At 38.9% G+C, this 11,239-nt stretch overlaps 1 pseudogene; it reads left to right on the top strand.

Moving 5' to 3' along the window:
- Window positions 1–235: 235 nt before the first annotated feature.
- LOC138009669 (unconventional myosin-If-like) overlaps window positions 236–11,239 on the top strand; it is a 65,571-nt pseudogene continuing 54,567 nt past the window's right edge.

Here is an 11,239-nt window from a genome sequence, read left to right as displayed (position 1 = left end):
AACTGAAATCAGATCAAATCAAGCCAAATGTTGGTTTTTGAGGGGAGGGGAAAACCGGAGTACCCAAACTCAACCCACATATGACGACGAGTCTGGGATTTGAACCCGAGCCACAATGGTGAGTGGTGAGTGCTCTCACCACTGCGCCAGCCCTGCTCTAAGAGGAAAAACTTGACCTTTTAAGTGACCTGTCTCTTCTCACATTTACTTAGTTCTATTCGTCTTTTTAGCCAACATGGCGACAACTGACGTGGATGATATGGTTGAGTTGGAGGAAATCACGGAAAAAGCCATCGCTGCGAATCTGTGCTCTCGGCTTAAAAGGGAGATAATTTATGTAAGTGCTATATTCAGGCGCTAGGAGGTTTTTCCGCTGTCGCTGAACAGAGGAGACCGACGTGTTCGTGTGGAACTGGAACTTTGTCGCTGTTAAATGTGCAAGCGCAACATATCGCTCTTTGCTAAATGATAAGTGTTTTTAAGATCTTCAGTGAATTTATTCTAGAAATTAATACTCTATTAATACTTATACTAGATATTAGTGAATTTATACTAGATATTAAAATAGCACTATTTTCGAAAAGTCGGTTGACTCGGTTGTTGCGGGGGGTCGCGAGTTCACTCACTCCAACTGTGGAGAACTTGCTGACTTAGCAATTACAGCCTCAAAGGCTAGACGTTCAACTCGTTTAAGGATTATAAACCGTAGGCTTTCTTCAGATCTCACAGACTCTTCCAAACGAGCAAGATACAGAGTTCCCCGGTCTGAATTCTCTGGAAGAATGTGGCCGGCCACACCCAAAAAGGTTGTTTGTGAGTGAGGCCACGTAAGCATAAACAGAAGCAAGTCAAACGGCACTTTGCCGAGTGATGTATCGTGAAGATGTAGAAGTGGAATTACCTGTTTTCCACCCGATTACAAGCGAGTTAAGAGTTGATAAGGAGAGCAACTTAAGTAGATGATAGTCCCCACGTAAACTTATAACAATTCTACCCAAGTACTTTGTAAAACCAGAGAGAAGAGAAAGTGGGTCATTGAATTATGTTCTATCCCATGCACAGACCTACATCGGCCGCGTGTTAATTGCTATCAATCCGTTTAAAGTTCTACACATCTATGGTCCAGATGCTATTGATTTTTATCGTGGTGTTGATCCCGAAGATGATTTTGATTCCCCTGAGCAGAATGACAGAGCCACTCGTTGTAACACTGCACAAATGCCATCAGAGATATTAGAACACAGACGAAGGAGTTCACAAGTTGAAGGTGGTCCCCAAATACCAAACGGACCTGACATTTTTAAGGACTGGAAGGTAAACTGTTAGATGAAGCTTATACTTCCTACGCATACAGTCCCAAGGTAGCTCATTCATAGGCAATATAAAGATGAAATCAGAGGAACTTGAGTCCAGCTGGAGTCTTTAATTTGCTGTAAAGAAAAATATATTAGAAATAACCCTTGTTTTTCTCCTATTTTTTCCTTTCATCTGTCCATGAAGTGGGTGAAAATGTATTAACTTTCCTTTTATATAAACCTTCCATTTTTGCCTCTTTGCCATCCCTGTATTCGCTAGATACTATATCAACTTCCCTTTCATTGTTCATTTTGTTCCTCTTCCCTCTATTAAAAAAAATCTTCGTCATTTCATGAGATAGAGAAACGCCCGTTACATTTAACCTGTCGCTCGGATTTGGAAAAGCGGTGAGCTTATTATCATATTTTTTCACATCTGATATGCATTATATATTCAATTTTTCATACGTGATGTATGTCTATCAAGGCAAAATGTATTTGAAAAAGGAAAAGCTCTGAAACTGAACTCATCACTTTCTAAAGTAAGACCTACTGACGCACTGTACCACTTGAAAGTCGGTTGGTTAGAGAAGCTCTTTAAACACAGGGGGGAAAAGGGGGGCCGGGGCAACCTCGACCACCCTCCTCCCCCAAACCCACCCCTGCTAAAATTCCTTTGCAAGAGAAGCCTTGTATTCGGCTGGCGCGCCGGAAATTTGAATTGACCAATCAGGATTCAGCAGGCGGGAAAACCTTCAAGAGCATTGAAATAAGGCCATTTATCTCACTGGAGATGGCAAGATGGCATCAAATATTCAGGGAAAGGGACTTACAATTTCCAAAACCATATCAGACTGTAAAAAGTGAAAAATACGAAACATTTTGTGACTCCAAGCTTGACATTTGGCGTCGAAAATGGGTCACTGGCTTCCGGAATGGCTCGCTAGTAATTCGTAGTGTGTCGCCAGCCGGGTAGGGTAATAGTTGTGTTATTTTGTGCAAAATATGTTGTTCCTCGTCAAATTAGCTATTAGAAGAGCCCAAGGAAACTTTAGCATTGCCTTTATTTTTGTTAGCTTTGAAAGGCTATTATCGTGTCGTTTCTGTACGACAGCTAAGTTTTGACTGCCGCTCGTGCTGTGCGCGCATCCTCCGTATTCAAGGAGATTGATCTAACTGCCTGATGTCGCAGGATGTTACTGACTGAAGTGTTATTCAAGAACAGTTTTCTATTTAAATGAGTACTTAAAACAATTAATACTCGGTTCCACATTTAACATTTTCAAACTTCAGATGTGCTTGTCAACAAACTGGTATTCAAAACTCGTGGCCAAAAATATGACTTCACAACAACCGCTGATATAATTTTTGTGAAAAAATAAAAGAACATCCGCACTAACTATTACGTTGACAGCACTATTTGAAAAGCCTGTCTTGATAAAATATCTGTTCTTGATTTAATAACCCATAAAAGTCAATTTTCCTTCATAATGCACTTGGGCAATCATGCAACAACGTTTTGTGTTTTTATTTAGGGTCCAAAGCCCCCTCATTTGTACGCTCTGACCAACACAATGTACCACAACATGTTGATGGAACATGAAAATCAGTGTGTTATAATCAGGTGGGAATCCGAGCTTAAATCAATCAAAAACAGGCGCAGCGCCTTAAGGAGCTGTTACACTGTGCAATTTTTCGTGCAACTTGTCTCGCAATGCCATTTCTACAAACGTTTTCACAACACGAAACAAGTTGTTTTGGTAATGTTTACAACATGAGGTGCAGTGTTGTGTGGGCCTTTACAATCTCAAGCCGAAGGTGAGAGATTGTAGGGACCCATACAACACGCCGCGAATGTTGTAAACAACTTTCGAAATGAATACTTTGTAGCAGTATCGTCGATGTGTTAGAAAAGCGTGCATGCAGCAAAGTTGTATTGGTGTGCGCCTTCATAAGAAATCAGGCATTGTCTTAGGAATTATTGAATGTTTGTACTGAAGTTGTCGTCGGATATTGAATATTAATCTCATTTTTGGGCAATGATTTCCTTAAATTGACATACACATTTTCAGTGGAACACTTGGATTTTAAAGTTAAAGTTGTTAGAAATGCTTTTGCCCAACCAGTAGATTTACTGATCTCTTTCAACCTTGGAATTCAAGAAGAAACGTGTACTGCGTTACCCTTATGAATTATTAATGAATTTTACAACGGGTGTTTCGTTTCATGCAACTTGTCTCGTTTCGATGATCAAATGAGGTTAAAGGAACATTTTCATTGGCTGATACCACAAACCGTTGCGACACAAATTGCAGGACAGATGTTACACTCCGCAATGCTCAAAAAATTTGTTGCAACGGTTGCAGAAAGTAATTCTATTTTTTCGCCACGGTTTCTGCAACTGGTCTTGCAACGTTTTTGGCCGTTGAAAGGTATGTTACATTGAGCAACAATTTGTACAACTTTTTTCCCCATTGGCGACGCGAGAGAAGTTGCACAGTGTAACAGCGCCTTTAATCTAAAGTAAAATTAATCAGTCTTGAGTAAATAGTAGTTCGAGATTTTGTCCTTTAGATAGAAAAATGCAAAATGTCCTAAAATTTATCTATCAACCAATGCCCAGCTACTGATTCAAAAATCCAAAATTTGGTCTTGTCAAGTGAGTTGATAAAGGTAAATTTACCATTATGGGCGCTTTCCTTGCAATCCTGATTTCCCGGGTTCAAGACCCGCTCTCACCACTCGCTGAATTTGATCCTGGTGGTCCCTGATTCAGCTTCCCAGCTGCACTTGTAAATAGCCAATTGTTTTGCCTCCGGACGGTTGGGATTCTTAACAGTTGCTGTTGTTGTTGTTGTTGTTGTCGTTGTTGTGTTCGGTCTTTTCGTTAACCGTGTTTCATTGGCCCTGAAAGGCTCTTATGGGGAGCGGTCAATTAACATGCGGTCATGACAAAATTTGTTTGGCTCAACCAAAAATCTCAACCAAAATTGTCTCCGCCAAACTTTCAATTTGGTATTCATGGCCGCACTTAAAGACGTTTTCTCTAGATCATGCTGTGTAAATTTTGAGATATGTATAGTTTTCACGCCTGAAAAAAAAATGTCCTACTCCGAAGCAGGACGACGGTGCCTTCGAAGTTTGGTAAGGCTTGACAAAATTTGGAGGGAAAAAAATTCACCGTGCGCACTTGTATCACGGAAATGATGACAGTTTTTTTTTTTTCAAAATGTACAAACATTTGCTAAGTGCGTAGGGGCCCTAGTTTAGCGGGCCTTATTCTATAATAAGGCCTGCATTACGGCCCGCTAAATTTGAATATTTTGATGCGACATTTTCTAGCAGGTTTTCATGTTATTTATCTGAATTGAACTTGTGAAACTATTTGAATTTTGCAAGGAACTATTTCACAAAGCCAATAAAATGTAATCGTTTTTAAGATTTTTACACTCGCTTGATTTCAACTTAGGGAGCTTAAGCACGAGCGTTTTTGAGACGCGGACGGCAACCGGAAGAGAACATTATTGCGTGTCAGGGCAGTGGTGTCTCCCAGATTTTTACACTAATCATTTCTAATGGAGAAAAGATACTTATCAGTGTAAATATGGTTGTGTAAAGACAAGTTAATAGAGAATACAGCTCACTTCTGGTTGCCGTACGCGACTCAAAAACGCGCGTGCTTAAGCTCTAATTGTTTCTTTTCCGCGTTCCTTATTACCTGAGAGATACAATAGCCCACTTCAGAAAATACCGTAATACTCCTTGTTTATCCCTGCAATGGTCTCAAGAGAAAATATAAACAATGCCTATGCAAAATTTGGGGGGACAAACAGGTATTATCCCAAGTGGACTATAAATGTATTACGGATCCTCGTTTTTTCCTGTTGGTTTCTGGAAAAAATCTCGGTCCGTAACTTACACTACGGACCTCGAACTCGGTTATTAAGAGGTATTTATTTGCCTTTATCAACTTATTTAATTAATAAAACCAAACTTCGTGTGTCATTCCCCACAGCACCAACGTTTACCCAGAAACTAACCCCTTCATTTCCTATGGAGAAAATTTCCTACACACAACTTCACTTTTTTATATATTGACATGACATTCAACCTGACATTAAGGTATTAAAAATTCTTTTAATAAGGAAACTGTTGACATCTCAAATGAACTTTAATATACGGGTTTAACTAACATCGACTGTTGGAGAACTAATTCGACAAAAAAGAACAACTCGTATGTCTTTTTTTTTTTGTAACTTACGCAGCGGGGAGAGTGGAGCTGGTAAAACAGTATCTGCCAAACACATCATGAATTTTATAGCGAAAGCATCAGGAAAAGGATCAGACAAAGTGGAGGTATCAATTGTTTGCTTGCTTTAACCGAAATGATTGTAGTTTTCATATATGGATAATGTATGTGCTGATATATGGTTATACGTCTTCCAGCTGACAAAAAATTTCCTAAAAAATAATCCTGGGTTAACAATAATATAATGTTGAATTCTCACCAATAATCGGCCAATTCTTTAATTGCACTCAAGTGAATAAGACGGCCACGTTGGTGGCAAAACAGTAGGAAGAGTTTTGCAAAATAAAAGCGTCAAATTCCCCAGAGACTTTTTTGCTATTGTTCTTTCTACCAACACGGCCGCCGTGACGTCAGGTGCAATCAAAGAATAGATCAACTTCGATATATCAAAATTTAGTCGAAAACAAAAAGCATCATCTCGAGGCTCTGAAGAATAAACTCATACAAATCCTTAGATTTATTCCCCAAAGCCTCGAGGTGTCTTTTGTTTAGGACTGAATTTTAACATATCGAAATTGGTCTATACTTGGAACCATTTCATGGAAATGACAATGATATCATTTCCAGTCTTTCGATCTTTAGCTTTCAAACAAACTGGGACTGAGGAGAAATTCAGACCATATCTTTACCTATACTTTTCAGCACATCAAGAACATCATTATTCAATCCAATCCACTTTTGGAAGCCTTTGGAAATGCCAAGACTGTCAGGAATAACAATTCCAGTAGATTTGTAGGTTTGACATTCAATACATAGGACTGTCTAGTCTTTATATTAGCGGTTTTGTGTTTTCAGCAGTTTCAGTTGGATTTACTTGATTTTAATTGCTTTTGATCTGCTTTTCCTTTCAAGGGTAAATTTATGGAAATTCAATTCAACTACTCTGGTCACCCAGATGGTGGAAAGATTTCTAATTTCCTTCTTGAAAAGGTAAGGTACTTTTGCTACAAAATTATTAAACAGAACTTCGCTCTCTCTATCTTGAGCGTGAATGGGGTGGTAAAATTGATTTTAACCTTCGATTTTCCAGTCAGTCAGTTGAAATTTCATAGGCATATCATACTCTCTTTATTTCAAGATATTTTTGCTTTTAGAAGAAACCACGGAAACAATCGAAATGTAAGTGGAGTTAAAAAAGAAAAAAAGGTTACCTTTATCAAGAACATGGCAAAACGTCTGATCTCTTGGTAAAAGCTCATTACCAACCGCGTGCAGTGGATACTTATGATAATAACAGTGTATTTGTATTTCAAAGCATTTTTTTCACTCTCGGGTACCAGCTCAGACATAGAGAAATCAGTGGAGTAAAAACTGTTTCTGGTTCATTGTATATTGGATACGCACTTTTGCTCTTTAATTATTTTGCTTTTTGTTATCTTTGTCTTCTACACCATTTTCATTTCTTTCATTTTTAGTCGCGAGTGGTCAATTTGAACAAACACGAGCGCAATTACCATGTCTTCTATCAGCTGCTTGCGGGCTGCCCTGAAGAAAAACATAGTAAGTCGGACGTGTAAAACAACCATACTCAGTATACCAAGCCTTCCAACGAGTTACTTTAATCGACACACTACCGTACCACGATCCTCCCCTAGTTTTGCTCACAAGAGAGACGCCAATACATATATCTTATTGGACAAGTCCTGCTGTATTTTGGCGAGCCAGTAGGGCGAGTCAAAATACAAGAGACGAGATTTATTATTCAATTCAGTCGGAAAATAGAAGGAACGTTAACCTTAAATTATAACTTGCTTCCTCGCATCACAAATTATCTTACGTAACTATTCAGCGAGCGTCCAGGTTTCTTGCGCTTATATTAGGTTGCTGTTGATTGGTAAAAAACGAAAACTTGTCAAACCTGTCAATAGAGTCGTCGATCAAAGCGTCGTGCATTTTATTTCAAACATATATAAGGAAAACAAAGATGGAATATCGGCAAATTCTTTATTACAAGGTCTACAAAAATATATACAACGACGATCTTGGTTTCCATGTAAACTTCCAATCGAGAAGAGCTGACTTTGATGAAGAAGTGACATAAAAAGGTTATCAAGTCAGTCAAGTTCCTCGGGAGGAATTTCTTCAATGGCCCTTGCTTCTTTCACGGACTCGCACCACCGTTTCAATTCATTGAGATCAGTTTTTCTCTTTTTGTCGTGTTTACGTTTCGCTTTTCTTCAATAAACAGAGAAAGTTAATTGACGAGTAGGTTATAGTTTGTCTCCACGAACTCGTTTTCGCCAAAAATCTCAAAATTTAGCAAGCATTCATCGTTTCCTTCGGGGAAAAAAATTGCATTTTCAGCCAATTTTACGGCTTTCGTAAGACTAACACGTTTGAAAAAAACCGGTCAAACTGGTCTTCTGGAGTACATGTACAAATACCGTGAGATATTTGTACTCGTTTTGGGTGTTGTTTGATCTTATTAGTACTCTGCTGACTGCAATTGAATAACAAAACACACGGTATTGTTGTCTCACTTTCCCAACCTACGACTGGATGAAAATTTGACACCGCGGTATTGAAATGGTTGGTCACGTAAGCTCCGCCGTCGCCTCATGACTTTGCTCAATACGCCGAGAATATATTTTCTCCCAACTAGCCGCCAATATAATGTGGTATTGGCGTCTCAACTCGCAATTAGTTTATACATTTGACCTTTATCGTATTCCGATAAAGATTAATGTAAAGCTTCTTGTTCTGGTTGTTCTGCTTGGTTACCCATGACAAGAAAAAGCTAGCTACGAACAGGAGTACCCAACGAAACCGCTCCACAAAAAAGCCGCTCTGCAAGCTGTTTTCGAGCCGGCTGGCTGAAAAAAAAATTGCAAGAGTGAGCGTAAGAGCGTTATTTAGTGGCAAAACGAAAATTTCCAATAACTATCGCTGGCTGGGAAGGGTTTCAACATGATAAATGACGCTGGCTGGGGCCCACAGCGAAATGTATACCTTCCTGGCTAGGAAAAGGCCTCAAAATAATGTATGCTGGCTGGCGACCTCGGAAAATAATCTCTTGCTAGCTGGCACTGAAGAGCGGATATTTATTTCCCAGGGTAGTTAAATATTAGCCAAAAATGTCTTAATGGATGCCCACATATCGTGTAAGTCAATAACAGATGAATTCAGAAAAAGTGTTCGTTGGGTACTCTTCTGCGAACGACGGTTTACAGGAAACCTACACATATTGGCAGACTTGACGAGTCCTCTTACAATCCTGTTTCAAACAAAGCAACAACAATATGGGCCTTAACGAGACGAGTTTTACTGGTCTGTGATTCACGTGACAGCTTAACAGACCAGCGTAAGCGCTAAGAGAATCGTTTGACGCAACACTTACCGTACAGATGCAAACGCTACGAACTCTAACCCGACACCTGCCCCTAGTGTGACTATACTAAACTATTCAGCACGGATCCTACAGCCTTTTAGTATCACCCAACTAGTGGACTAATGCAAATCCTGCATTTTGATTGGCTACGCTACTAGAGGACTATTAGTATAAATAGTAATGTAGCTTCTGCTCTTGCAACTTCGCTACCTAAATCCAACCGCCATTTTAAATCATATTTAACTCAGTATAAGGAAAAACTTAGCTTTACTCAAGTCAGTGAAGTTGAGGTTTTTACTGTTACTAGATAACCTCGACAGGAAAAAATCTTTTGGTATAGACAAGGTCCATCCTTTTCTGTTAGCTGTAGGAGCTTTAGAAATCACCAAGCCTTTAACGCACCTAATCAACCTATCATTAATTCAAGGAAAGTTTCCTGATAGCCTCAAGATTGCTAAGGTTGTTCCAGTCTTTAAACAGGGTTCTCACATGCTTTGCACTAATTATCGTCCAATCTGGGTGCTCCCTGCATTGAGTAAAATTTTTGAAAAATGCGTACTTAATCAATTAATGTTTTATATTACTTTTCATGATGTTTTTGCACCTAACCAGTATGGTTTTAGATCAGGAAAAGATACTACTGACTGTTTAGTTGACGTACTTGAACAAATTACTAAAAGCGTTGATAATGGTGAATTTGCTGTAACGCTCTTTTTAGATCTTAGTAAGGCCTTTGATACTGTAACATATAATTATTATAATATTGTATTACAGCAAAACTGCACTGCTTTTTTAGCCAATGAGAATTGCATAATTTTTCGTGTATATTATTATACTTAGAGGTATGCATCTTGGGTTCAAAAACCATTTACGAGTTTACTATCAGTTTGGCAATTATACGGTAACAGTCTGTACAATTTGTTTAACGGTTTGTAAGTGCTATACAACGTACGGCTAATAGGGACTCCAAGCCAGGACGACGGCGACGGCTACGAGAACGCCACACAACAATAGATTTAAAAAGGAAAAACAATAGTTCTGCATGCCCTGCACGTGTGTTGATACATCTCTTTGCCGTTCTCGTCTTGAAAACGACGTGAAATTATCGAACTTGCGGTCATGTGGAGGACTAGAGCATCTGAATTTTCATTTTGCGCTCTAAATATCAACACCGTTCTCACCAATTTCATTCTTGGAATGTGTATTCACACTTTCCAAGCCGAGCTTCTTGGAGTAATCGCAAAATAATTATAGTTACGGGAAATAATATTATTAAACAACGTTTTCGTATCCGTCGTAGTCGTCCTTGCTTAAGGTCCCTAATAACCTATCGGTCAACGTCTATTTTTGACGGAGTGAAAATATGTTTTGATTCAAAAGATTTTAGTCTTGCAAGGTACATGACTAACATTTTAAGCTCAATACTATGCAAAAAGAGAGAACATTTTCGGCTACTATGTGCATAAAGTATACGTTTGCTCTTACTTATTCCAGTTGACTATGGCTTGGAAAATCCAAAACCTGAAGTCTACTTCTATCTGAATCAAAGTGGTGTGTATACTGTGGATGGAACCAACGATGCTGAGGAATTCAAAGATTTAATGGTAAGTGGTGTGTCACAGTAATGATCTACTAAAACAATCAACATGGAAACTCTCTGACTAGGTGCCAAACATAACATACGAGATTACTAATAATAATGATAATGATAATAGCAATAATAACAATGATAATGATGATGATGATGATGATGATGATAATGATGATGATGATGATGATGGTGATAAAATAATAATAAGAAGAAGAAGAAGAAGAAGAAGAATGTTAATGATAATAATGAATTTTATTTAAGTGGCAAGTGTATTCAGCGCTGAGGAACTAATTGGGGACAATACAGAAATCAAATCAAATTGCAGGTTGGTTTTTGAGAAGAGGACATAACTAGAGTAGCCGGAGAAAATCCTCTCGGTGCAGAGTATAGAACCAACAAACTCAACCACCAAATGACGCCAATTCTGGGAATCGAACCCGGACCACATCGGGTCATCCCTGCTTCCTCACTACAAACACCATAGGGAGTTAAAGAAACGACGAAGGCTACGACTACGAAAACGCCACAAAACAATGAAATCATTGGTTAAAAGAGCATAAATAATCTTGCTGCACGCGCAGCACGGATTTTAGGGACCGTTCATGTTTTATGAGGGAGGGACAGCTGGTAGTATTTGGGAAGCACCATTTAAAAATCGCATGCCCCCGTCAGCTTACCAATTTCTTTCACAAGTTGTTGTCGAAGACCATTACTCG

This window comes from Montipora foliosa, chromosome 7 (genome assembly GCF_036669935.1).
Source record: "Montipora foliosa isolate CH-2021 chromosome 7, ASM3666993v2, whole genome shotgun sequence".
Taxonomy (NCBI): Eukaryota; Metazoa; Cnidaria; class Anthozoa; order Scleractinia; family Acroporidae; genus Montipora; species Montipora foliosa.
Note: the sequence above shows the minus strand (reverse complement) of the source record. Positions and strands in the feature narration are given on the sequence as shown.